The sequence below is a fragment of the Sinocyclocheilus grahami genome, unplaced genomic scaffold (genome assembly GCF_001515645.1).
Source record: "Sinocyclocheilus grahami isolate Dianchi unplaced genomic scaffold, SAMN03320097.WGS_v1.1 scaffold1254.1, whole genome shotgun sequence".
Classification (NCBI taxonomy): domain Eukaryota; kingdom Metazoa; phylum Chordata; class Actinopteri; order Cypriniformes; family Cyprinidae; genus Sinocyclocheilus; species Sinocyclocheilus grahami.
The window spans coordinates 227508-240300 of NW_015506433.1; the positions used below are offsets into that span (position 1 = coordinate 227508).

At 37.8% G+C, this 12793-nt stretch overlaps 1 long non-coding RNA gene across 1 annotated transcript in view; it reads right to left on the bottom strand.

Moving 5' to 3' along the window:
- The window catches only part of LOC107568530 (uncharacterized), a 30034-nt gene extending 21212 nt beyond the window's left edge, over window positions 1-8822 (bottom strand). The window contains exon 1 of the long non-coding RNA XR_001606773.1: window positions 8711-8822. This is a non-coding gene — a long non-coding RNA (uncharacterized lncRNA). The remainder of the gene's footprint in view (window positions 1-8710) is intronic.
- Between the last annotated feature and the right edge of the window lie 3971 nt (window positions 8823-12793).

Below are 12793 nucleotides of genomic sequence, written 5' to 3' on the forward strand. Positions count from 1 at the left end.
ATTCAATGCACACAGATTGAAGTAGTTTAAGTCTTTGGTTCTTTTAATTGTGATGATTTTGGCTCACATTTAACAAAAACCCACCAATTCACTATCTCAACAAATTAGAATATGGTGACATGCCATTCAGCTAATCAACTCAAAACACCTGCAAAGGTTTCCTGAGCCTTCAAAATGGTCTCTCAGTTTGGTTCACTAGGCTACACAATCATGGGGAAGACTGCTGATCTGACAGTTGTCCAGAAGACGATCATTGACACCCTTCACAAGGAGGGTAAGCCACAAACATTCATTGCCAAAGAAGCTGGCTGTTCACAGAGTGCTGTATCCAAGCATGTTAACAGAAAGTTGAGTGGAAGGAAAAAGTGTGGAAGAAAAAGATGTACAACCAACCGAGAGAACTGCAGCCTTATGAGGATTGTCAAGCAAAATCGATTCAAGAATTTGAGTGAACTTCACAAGGAATGGACTGAGGCTGGGGTCAAGGCATCAAGAGCCACCACACACCGACGTGTCAAGGAATTTGGCTACAGTTGTCTTATTCCTCTTGTTAAGCCACTCCTGAACCACAGACAACGTCAGAGTCGTCTTACCTGGGCTAAGGAGAAGAACTGGACTGTTGCCCAGTGGTCCAAAGTCCTCTTTTCAGATGAGAGCAAGTTTTGTATTTCATTTGGAAACCGAGGTCCTAGAGTCTGGAGGAAGGGTGGAGAAGCTTATAGCCCAAGTTGCTTGAAGTCCAGTGTTATGTTTCCACAGTCTGTGATGATTTGGGGTGTATTGTCATCTGCTGGTGTTGGTCCATTGTGTTTTTTGAAAACCAACTTCACTGCACCCGTTTACCAAGAAATTTTGGAGCACTTCATGCTTCCTTCTGCTGACCAGCTTTTTGAAGATGCTGATTTCATTTTCCAGCAGGATTTGGCACCTGCCCACACTGCCAAAAGCACCAAAAGTTGGTTAAATGACCATGGTGTTGGTGTGCTTGACTGGCCAGCAAACTCACCAGACCTGAACCCCATAGAGAATCTATGGGGCATTGTCAAGAGGAAAATGAGAAACAAGAGACCAAAAAATGCAGATGAGCTGAAGGCCACTGTCAAAGAAACCTGGGCTTCCATACCACCTCAGCAGTGCCACAAACTGATCACCTCCATGCCACGCCGAATTAAGGCAGTAATTAAAGCAAAAGGAGCCCCTACCAAGTATTGACTACATGTACAGTAAATGAACATACTTTCCAGAAGGCCAACAATTCACTAAAAATTTTTTTTTCTTATGAAGTATTCTAATTTGTTGAGATAGTGAATTGGTGGGTTTTTGTTAAATGTGAGCCAAAATCATCACAATTAAAAGAACCAAATACTTAAACTACTTCAGTCTGTGTGCACTGAATTTATTTAATAGACGAGTTTCACAATTTTAGTTGAATTACTGTGTATGAACTGTGTAATGAACTTTTCCACGACGTTCTAATTTATTGAGATGCACCTGTATATATATATATATATATATATATATACACTCACCTGCCACTTTATTAGGTACACCTGTTCAATTGCTTGGTCACACAAATTGCTAATCAGCCAATCACATGGCAGCAACTCAATGCATTTAGGCATCTAGATGTGGTGAAGACGACTTGTTGAAGTTCAAACCGAGCATCAGAATGGGGAAAAAGGGGGATTTAAGTGACTTTGAACGTGGAATGTTTGTTGGTGCCAGATGGGCTGGTCTGAGTAGTTCAAAAACTGCTGATCTACTGGGATTTTCATGCACAGCCATCTCTAGGGTTTACAGAGAATGGTCTGAAAAAGAGAAAATATCCAGTGAGGGGCAGTTGTGTGGACGAAAATGCCTTGTTGATGTCAGAGGTCAGACGAGAATGGGCAGACTGGTTAGAGATGATAGTAGGGCAACAGTAACTCAAATAACCACTTGTTACAACCAAGGTATGCAGAATACCATATCTCAACGCACAACACTTCGAACCCTGAAGCAGATGGGCTACAGCAGCAGAAGAGCACACCGGGTGCCGCTCCTGTCAGCTAAGAACAGGAAACAGAGGCTACAATTCGCACAGGCTCACCAAAATTGGACAATAGAAGATTGGAAAATCGTTGCCTGGTCTGATGAGTCTCGATTTCTGCTGCGACATTCAGATGGTAGGGTCAGAATTTGGCATAAAAAACATGAAAGCATGGATCCATCCTGCCTTGTCTCAACGGTTCAGGCTGCTGGTGGTGGTGTAATGGTGTGGGGGATATTTTCTTGGCACACTTTGGGCCCCTTAGTACCAATTGAGCATTGTTTAAACACCACAGCCTACCTGAGTATTGTTGCTGACCATGTCCATCCCTTTATGACTAGTGTACCCATCTTCTGATGGCTACTTCCAGCAGGATAATGCACCATGTCACATGACAATGAGTTCACTTTACTCAAATGGCCTCCACAGTCACCAGATCTCAATCCAATAGAGCACCTTTGGGATGTGGTGGAACGGGACAAATCTGCAGCAACTGTGTGATGCTATCATGTCAATATGGACCAAAATCTCTGAAGAATGTTTCCAACACCTTGTTGAATCTATGCCACAAAGAATTAAGGCAGTTCTGAAGGCAAAAGGGGGTCCAACCCGGTATACCAGCAAGGTGTACCTAATAAAGTGGCCAATAGATATATATATATATATATATATATATATATATAATTTGAGGTTTGCCCTACTGTAAAGCACAAGAGAGGAAGAGTACCTATTAAACATGTGTGAGCAAAAGTATCAGAAAGTGAAATAAACACAATGTTCAAAGTGAAATATTTTCTAAAACATGTCATTCTCACACTTGTTAATCATACCTAAAAATCAAATAATCGTTCTCTGCACTTTAAATTTACTTTGCCACAAAGTTGTTCCTCTTGACACAATTTCTTACTTGTACATTTGATTTACCCCCATGCATATTCTCTCTCATTTAGCATTTCTGTAAAATTTCCATATTGTTTGTCTGGCAAAACTTTTATCTCAAAACAGTTTTGGAAGGCAGAGGTTAACCTCGATTAACAGAGCCATAATCCCTGTTATGAATACATTAATCAAATGCAAAAGAGCTTGACTCAAATTGTTGCATTGCGAGTGGTAACCACAGAAATCCAAACCCTTATGATTGTGCACAAAAATATCTCACTGAATCGCATGTTCCAACTGAGGCATGTTCTGTGTGGGCCTGCAAATTACCCTCAAATGAACCCTTAATTCAGATAACACATACTGAGAGCAGAGAGCACACAATAGTATACTTTTTGCTCAAGGGCTGTGGTATTGTTGAAACAAATTGTGAAAAACTGGAAGACACTATTCTGCTCTGCAAGTGAGCTTCATGAATGAGACACTACGTACCAGCACATCTCAAATGCTCTTTAAAGCATTTTTTTTTTTTTTGCTGCTAGTTCTCCAAACAGAACACACACGTTAACACACACGTTAATCATCACAAACCCTAAAGGATTTCTTTCTTCAAGTCTGAATACAGAGCATGTATTCCCTGGTAAGTCACAAGAAATGATACTCACATCAAATATTGACGCCTTTGTCCCTATGATACTCTTTGTAAACTTGCATCTGTTGTTTGATAAGAGTATCTTCGAGGAAATTATTTAGGAAAGGATACCACACATGTGGTCAGTCTTTGTAAGTTTTGTAAAAAAAAAAAAAAAGGTTGCCATTGTGAAAAAGAGGCTTGCATAACTGTATTGAATGTGCACTTGTGGTGTACTTCAAATCTTAAACTGTACTTGCAGAAAATATAACGTTAATGGAATAAACAGCCACTTAAGTGTATTTAAAGTCAAGTCGAGTCACCTTTATTTATATAGCGCTTTGTACAATACAGATTGTGTCAAAGCACCTTTACAGTGTCATACAGGAACATAGTGTGTCGATAATGTAGGAGGACAATAGAAAACACTCAGTTTTTCAGTTAAACAGACTTTCATAATTATGTTTTTTAACACACTTAAGTTCATTTTTAAAAGGGCACTGTAATGTCAATTTAAACATTTTATTTTAAAGTACATTAAAAATGATTTAATCTTTAAAGATCGTAATCTTTTGTCGTGTTAAAGTAGACTTATTTTGATGTGTTGATACTGAAGCACAAGTAAAGCACTCGATTATCATTTTAACTGTAGTGTGTCATTTTTACGCATGTTTTATGCATGGTGTCGCATTCAAATATTTTAAATGGCCAAAAATGCAACTTAATCATTACAAATTTATAATTGCATTATTACAAATGTATTTAAATGCAAGACATACAAGTTACAGTAGAAATGGCATTGGAGTATATTTTAGTTTACCATAAATGTCTGTCAGTACATTCAGCAGTACACGTTAAGCTTATTCCAGAGACGATAGAATTAATTGTGAAATTACATATAAAGATGTCATTTATAAAGTCCTGCCTAAGTGGGTCAAAAAGCACTCTAAAGTTAATTTGCATTTATTAAGTATTTATGAACTATAATACACTCTCGTTTCACTAACATGCACTTTAGTGTCTGAAAACATTGCATTCAGTTTGCACTCAAGTATACTACTTTAAAGTTTTTTTTTTTTTTTTTTTAAGTATGCAAAAAGGGCTGGTAATACAGTATATTAACCAGATTAATTTGACATTTTTTGATTAATGCCATTGGCTCCCAATTGTGTCCGATCGGCCAGTTAATTTTGTTATTCTGAATAATTCTGAATTTGTTATTCAGTTATTCTGTCTAGTGTTCCAAAGTGAATTTTGTAAATAACCCTGTCTGTAACTCAGTAAATCTTATCTTGTGTAACATACTAAAGGGAACCCGTTGATCTCTGGTTGGTGTTTTAGAGGATTAAAAAAATAAAGGCTTCTCTATAAACATCCTTTTATCTTGACAGTACAATTAATTAAAGAAAGAGAGAGAGATGTTTCATCCGGTGTTCATTGTTACAGTCTAGGGTTGGGGAGTGGGAGTAACAGGTTAGCTAAAATTTATACGCAAGAAATTAATAAAACGCGGAGGAATCACTCCAGTCCTCTGCTCCAGAAAAAATGCAAACAACACCACCTAGTTTGGCAAACTTTATTTAGGAAAGCCAGATTTGTGGAAGTAATAAATATCTTCAGGAGAGAGCCTGGCCGAAACAACAACCAAAATAGCAGCTGACTAACAGGAGGAGTACTAAATAACCTATGAGAGTAAAGGAAAAGAAATCAACAACATAAGCTTTCCTCAACTCCCTCACTGACCAAAAACAGGGATAAACAGGAGTACAAAATCAAATGGCACCCTCTCCCTAGAGCTTCCAACCTAAGCACAAACCAAATAAACCAAAACGAGTTACATTACCTTTTAATACCGTAACAAGAAAAGTAAGATTAAAGTAAATTTACATACACTATATGGTTACAACACAATCAGCTAGCCAACCGGGATACAACTGACTTTCAGAAGTATACACTTAACAGACAACTATTTAAGTTACCCCTTCAAGCAACAGATGTCTTAAAGAGAAAACACCCAACACAAGTCTGGAGCAGGGGAGAAATGAGCCTCTCCAAACAGGGTTCACTCTGCTCTTTTGTAGCTGTATTCCGTCTGCAGCACACTCTCTGATGAGCACCACCTGTGGGTAATTTGGAACTGCCCAGCAAGCAGAGAGTGAGAGAGATAGGAGGAGAGAGAGCACACGCACAGGGGACACATAACCACACCCAAAAGGGTGGAAAAACACCTCAACAATTACTCTTTTAAATACATACATCCTAGGGATGTAACATCATCCTGTGAGAAACCTTAAACGCCTAAACAGTTTGTGTGTGATGTGTGCATTCAATTACGAATGTGTAAATGTACAAGTGTTTAATACTGTGCATATGCGTGCAGTATTTCTGCTCAAGTTAACATCATGATAGAAATGCTAAGACTCATGACTGAACAACACAAAACATTTATTATTAATAGTGCTTGTTATTGCCCATAGATGTGAGTTTTTCCAAAACCCCTCATCCTAAGTATTAGTATTACTCATTCTCACACTATAATGAACATGCATCATACCTCGAACTGTGCAACTAGTATGCTATCACTTTTCTACGCAGCCTTGAACATGACATGCATAAAAAAAAAGAATTAAGAATAATTTCCCACACTTATTAATTTCCTCATTTTAGTTAAATCGTGGATACCTTTGATTAATTTGTTCGCTTGTTTTAAGTGAATTGTAGCCATGTTATTACCTAAAAATGAAAGAACGAATTAACAAGCTTTGGGAACAATGCCACGATAACCACTGTGCAACAACTTTTTCACAGGCAAACACTACACACGGATTCTTCAGAAAATATACAAATCCAGTACGCTCAATATCTTTGTTGCACACTGTCAACAAAAGCCGATAAAAACTAATATATTCAACTAGCTGTTGTCTTTAAGACAATGTGAGAAGGAGAGAGGCTGAAAGATGATTAAATGTCTTGTCAAAGTGAACACAGTGCGACTCTAGGCGTCTCACAAAGCAAGGAAAAGCGTGGGCTGACTGTGCTGAATTACCCAGAATACCACACTGAGACGTCTTACACAACAACCACATGTTGCTGGGAATCAAAAGTACCAACAGCACATTTATGCATCCCTTGCTCTTCTCCACTGCACAGCATAATAGCTGCATGTCCTAGAACACCAGGCGGGGGGTAAAGAGACAAGCATTGATGAGATACTTATTCTGCTCTACGGTGACTCATTCGGTTAAAGAGATCGCCCCAGAATGAGAACAGCAGCTCGGAGAAGGCTTGTCTGACTGCTTTATGATGATGAAGTCCTCTCTGAATCTGCTGCACACTGGCAGAGTTATTTCTAAATTGCTGTGCGGTAGGGCTGCACGATTAATCGAATGCGATTGTCATGCGCATTTTGATAGTAGTGCCGGTTCTGTAATCAGCAGGAAATCATCATCACGTGCTTTCAGATGGAGCAGCATTTACTACACATAGCCGTAGTTCACTGACAAGCTACGCAAAAAAAATCGCAGACGATTTTATTGCACGATTATGAAATCGAAGAAATCGTTGGCCATAATGACAGCTGCTTGCATAGCTTCTCAGTGAACTACGGCTCTGTGAAGTAAATGCTGCTCCATCTGAAAGCATGTGAAAATACCACATTTAATAACATATTTTTACTCCAAACTCACTTCATAACGTCAGTCGAGTGTTTGAAATAAATCCTTCTGTGAGATGATGTGGCTTCTTGCACATAATAAGGCACGCAACATATTTCATAGTATTTAAGCAGTGATAAAGGCATTGCATTATAAATATACCTTATTTTAATGAAAATTATAACAATAAGAACTCCGATAAACCATATATTGCCATAGTCGTGTGTTTATTAGTCACGTTGAATCAATGAATCTTTTGTTTATTCAGCTGCAGCATTTTCTAGGTTTCTTCTGCGAGGCATATTTGGAGTTTCAGCGCGAGAGCGCCCTCTGGCCTTTGGATGGCGATTTACTGCTGATCATAGAACCGTGCTTCACTGAAAGATACGTATGACAATCGCAGCTTCTGTTGAATCGCGATCTCGATTCCATTTCGATTTATCGTGCAGCCCTACTGTGCGGCTATAAATTTGTTATTTAAATTCTGCAATACGACACTCATTAAGTATGGGAATTCACAGGGAGTGTTATAACAACACCAGTCGTCACAATTAATGAGCTACATGACTGAAATCACTAAGCGTGTCCAACAACCTGTCGAGGTAGAAGTTGTTTTTTACTCAACACAAATTTAAACACCGTTATGGGAGAAGTAGCACATCACTATAATTAGAAGCAGATACAAGTGGGAATATAGTGTCAATATGAGTAAAAAGTTACAAAGAGTTTAGTTTAAACAAAATGTTACAACACACCCTGAACCTTAATTTATTCTTGTAATTTTCAGCACTTTATTATGGTATAGTTTTATATTTTTATCATCACTTTTCTCATACTTACATTATGTATTTACTCCATTATAATCTACCTGACTCTTGTCTAAAAGTATATCTGAAAAAAAAAATCATTAAAAACATTTCTAAAATTTTTAGATTTAAAATTTCTAAAGCATCCTATTATTTGCATGTGTGTAATATATTTCTATACCAAACCAAACACATGGATCATAGCTGATGTTATAGGAGAAAATGCTTGTGCTGTGCCAGTTTAGGCCAAATACACACTACGATTGCTATCCGTTGGAGATCTGAATTGATGTATATTTTTCAAGATAGTTATTACTGATCATACTTAATGTTACTGATACTGTAATTTGAGCAGGCTAACCTTTGACAGAAATCTGCCCAAAGGACTGACCTTTAATCAGAACACTATACACACATGATGATTTTCACAGTCCTTTACTCTCAAACACAGCAAAATGTTAAAGTATCTGTATTTCAAAACTGCATTAATAAGCAAATGTTAACTGGATTTATATCTGCTGTAATATTTATATTATATTTATAATATGCTGTAATATAACTGCAGTAATATCTTAACATGCATGACTTTTCATAGTCAAATTAACCCAAAAAAATGCATATTAAAATACAATATTTTCTTCACATGTTAAATGCTGATCTATATTAACACTTATATAACGCTTTTAGTATTCTAGATTAAAGCTTCACTTACCAATGATGAGCAGCCCTACAGCAGGATGGTTTTCATTTCTGCGTTCATCATGTTTGTCTTGGGCAGAACAGGTGTGTATCAGGGCATCTTCGGTGTGTGTGTGTGTGTGTGTGTGTGTGTGGCATTCCGTCTCTTGAACAGTTCACAGAGCGTTTGGAAACGGACTGTACCATCTTCAGCACTCTGAGGGGGGTCAGACTGGCTTATTGTGCTCAATGCTCCACCTCCATGAGTAAAATGTAAATGGCTTCCAATGCTGTACAAATCAGAATGTGTTCTATTTTGAGTTTATTGCCTCAAAAAGCGGCTTTGTAAATATCACAATAACAAGTAATTATAATCTCTGAATATCACAAAAGTGATTGTTTGAGTTGTACATACCAAAATCAATGCCTCAAAATCCAACATTTGAAAGTGACAGTGAAAGTGAAAGTGAAGTGACATGTGGCCAAGTATTGTTACCCATACTAGGAATTAGTGTGCTGCGTTTAACCCATCCTAAGTGCACACACACAGCAGTGAACACAGACCCGGAGCAGTGGTATTTTGAGTTTATTGCCTCAAAAAGCGGCTTTGTAAATATCACAATAACAAGTAATTATAATCTCTGAATATCACAAAAGTGATTGTTTGAGTTGTACATACCAAAATCAATGCCTCAAAATCCAACATTTGAAAGTGACAGTGAAAGTGAAGTGACATGTGGCCAAGTATTGTTACCCATACTAGGAATTAGTGTGCTGCGTTTAACCCATCCTAAGTGCACACACACAGCAGTGAACACAGACCCGGAGCAGTGGGCAGCCATTTATGGTGCGGCGCCCGGGGAGCAGTTGGGGGTTCGGTGCCTTGCTCAAGGGCACCTCAGTCGTGGTATTGAAGGTGGGAGAGAGCACTGTACATTCACTCCCCCCACCTACAATCCCTGCCGGTACGAGACTCGAACCCACAACCTTTGGGTTACGAGTCCGACTCTCTAACCATTAGGCCACGACTTCCCCAAAGGGATTTAAAGATAGTCCATGTGAAAATGTAAATTCTGTCATAATTTACTCACTCTCAAGCTGTTCCAGACCTGTATGGTTTTCTTTATACTGCTTAACATTAAAGAAGATATTTAGAAGAATGTAGACTACAACTATCCCCTGTGCTCCCATAACATTTCTAAAACAACAACACTCATTTACTGATTCAGGGCTCTCTAGCCATATTTATTCATCCTAATTTCTCACCGATTCTCACATTATGATGTTTTATGAAGAAACAACACAGCTTGTTGTCTTATTCTCCACTAGATGTCGTCGCAGGACATTAAATGTGATCAAACAACGTTTCAAACGGAAGACAGAAAGAGTTTGATGGATTGAAAACCTGCTGGGGTTCAGAATCTCTCATAAACTATGAATTATTGGGACGAGTCCGGATCAGTTATTGCAGTATAGGTAAATTTTTTAAGTCTGATGACAAGACAACAGATATGATTCTGCACTAAATGTACTGTAATTTCTGCGAGCTTGCCTGTGTAGGGCGGGGCTGCGGGCGAGGGGGCGGAGGATCCACACATGAGGGTGGGGTTTCGGGCGAGGGGCGGAGGATCTACACATGAGGGCGGGGTTATGGACCTGGGGGAGGAGTTCAGAGTTCAGAAATATAGATTTATGGCATTATTATTATTAGGGCTGGACAATAATTCCATATCAATATCTATCGCGATATAATTTTTTTCAATAACGGTGATATGATTTTTAAACACATTTCCGATATTTCGATATACATTACCAGTTTTATCACGCAGCAAGCAGTAGTATTCTGAGCAATAAGATTCTTTTTCCATTTTGATGAATGTTCTGGCAGTAATACAAGCAATTCGAGACTTTTTTATTACTATCAAACGTTTTTACTTCATATTGCTTTTTTTTAAATTAAAAATAACCATAAGTCTTTATATACAAACATTAAGAGGTAAACAAAAGTAAAACATACTAATGATGGAAATGCATATAATTGCATAACAATCACTGTTTTACATCCCACATGGCACAAATCGAAGCGGCGGCTGCAGGTTTTATGGCCAAGATACAATTTGATGAATTGTGCTTGTCATTTATTATATTTATGTTTCTTTGGCTATTATAGTACAATGTAGATGGTCGTTCACCATTAAAAAAAGCCTTTAAAGAGACAAAATATTTCCACTTTTGATGCCAGGTGTGGTGGTCCTGTCCTGGTACCCTCCTGATGTGGCAGATGAACATGGCAAACCCACAGAGGATGTAGTGCCAGCTGTAATGGATGCTGCCCATAGACACAGTATCAAGGTAACTGGTGAGAGATCCATAAAACTTATCTGCTTACACAAACACTTGGTTTATGGAGTTTTTTCTGATGTATTTGTTTTAAACACTGTCAGAAAAGAATGTGCACAGTATGTACCTTTAGGGGTAAAGCTGCTTAGCACCCAGGCAGCACCTTTAAATGGACAACTTTGCTTCTTATCTACTCTGAAAAGGTGTATATTAGTAGCTTAGAGTTAGGGTTCCCAAACAATTTGGTCAGCCACACCCCTTAGATGTAAAAAGAAAATTGCTAAGTTATTATTTCTCTGATGTTGGTTGATGATTTCTTGGATGTTGTCACATAACATACAAGTAAACAGAGTAAGTAATGCTAGTGTTTTATGTTGTTTATTTATATATAACATTACTTACTTCCTTACACCTTATATTATAGGAAAATGTTTCATATGGTTTCTGTTGGGAAACATACTGTTGTGAACAGCACACATTGTGTTACAAAATGTTCATTAAACTCACGGCACTTGCAAAGATGGGTTTGTCAAAGACGCATTAACTGTAAACTGAGCTGCTCTCAAAACATAGTATTACAAGCTGCCTGTGTGTGTGTGTGTGTGTGTGTGTGTGTAAACTATACAGCTACTTTTTAACTTTATAGCTACTTCTTTAGATTCCGGTCTTTTATTTGATAATTGCGGTTTTAAAAGATATTGCTATTTCAGTTTTATCGATTATTTATAAAGCCTCATTTGCTAATTTTAATGTTACATGCTTTTCATCAATTCACAAACCCCCTGCAGTTCCCTCTTAATCCCCCAGGAGTTTGCGAATCCCTGCCTTAGAGTAGTACCCTTAAGGGAATCTTTTATAAACCTTTAGATGCAAAGATGTCCCTTTAAGATGCCCCAGTGACAAATTGATGTACTGCTAAATATACCCTTTTTGTATTTTTTTTTTCTGTGAGAGAAGGTATATCTGAGCTTATATTTACATTTCAGGACAATTTAGTGACCCTAACCTGATACCTTAAACCTAAAGTGTTCACCTTGAACGGTAAAGGTGAATGGTAAACATAACTCCCACACCAAGTCTGTGCTTATTTATTAATATAACAAATATATAGCTTATTTTGCAAGACTTCATATAAAGACATCTGTTATGTATTGCAGTCTTCACATTACATCACCCATATGGTGTATAAATGTCAGGAAATAAGCCTAATATTACATCTTATTTTGTATCTTATCAGTGTCCTTATAAAGGAAGTAAATATGATTTTACATATGATCATTCTTTGTAATATCCCCTTTACAAATTCAACAAGATCTATGAGTTACTAAAAATAGTAGATAGGCACTATAAGCTCTAAAATGGTTTTCAGTTTTGTTGTACCAGCTGAATCGTTTGTGCTTTTGTAGATGAGCCACTGATTGTAATTTCTTGAGCTTGTCTAGTGGTTGCAAAATCTCTGTTTACTGCCTATAGCTGTGTTCACCATTTCTGCCTGATGTTACTGGGCCTTTTTGTCCATCTTGTTTTGTAAGCCCAGAATGCCCTCTGGTGTCTAGAGAAGCTAGTTGGGAACACCATGCCTGTGATTATTGTCATGTTGTTGTCAGTGTGTGAGTTGTGTCATGGAATGGTTGAATTTTAGCTGTAACATTGGGACTCTTTGTTTTTAAATAGCTTCATCAGTACAGTATGTCTTTTATCTGTAAAGAAATTTGTAAAACGTCATGCTGTTTCCCAAAGACCTTGACCTGCTCAACTGCTCAGTTTTGGGTAAACA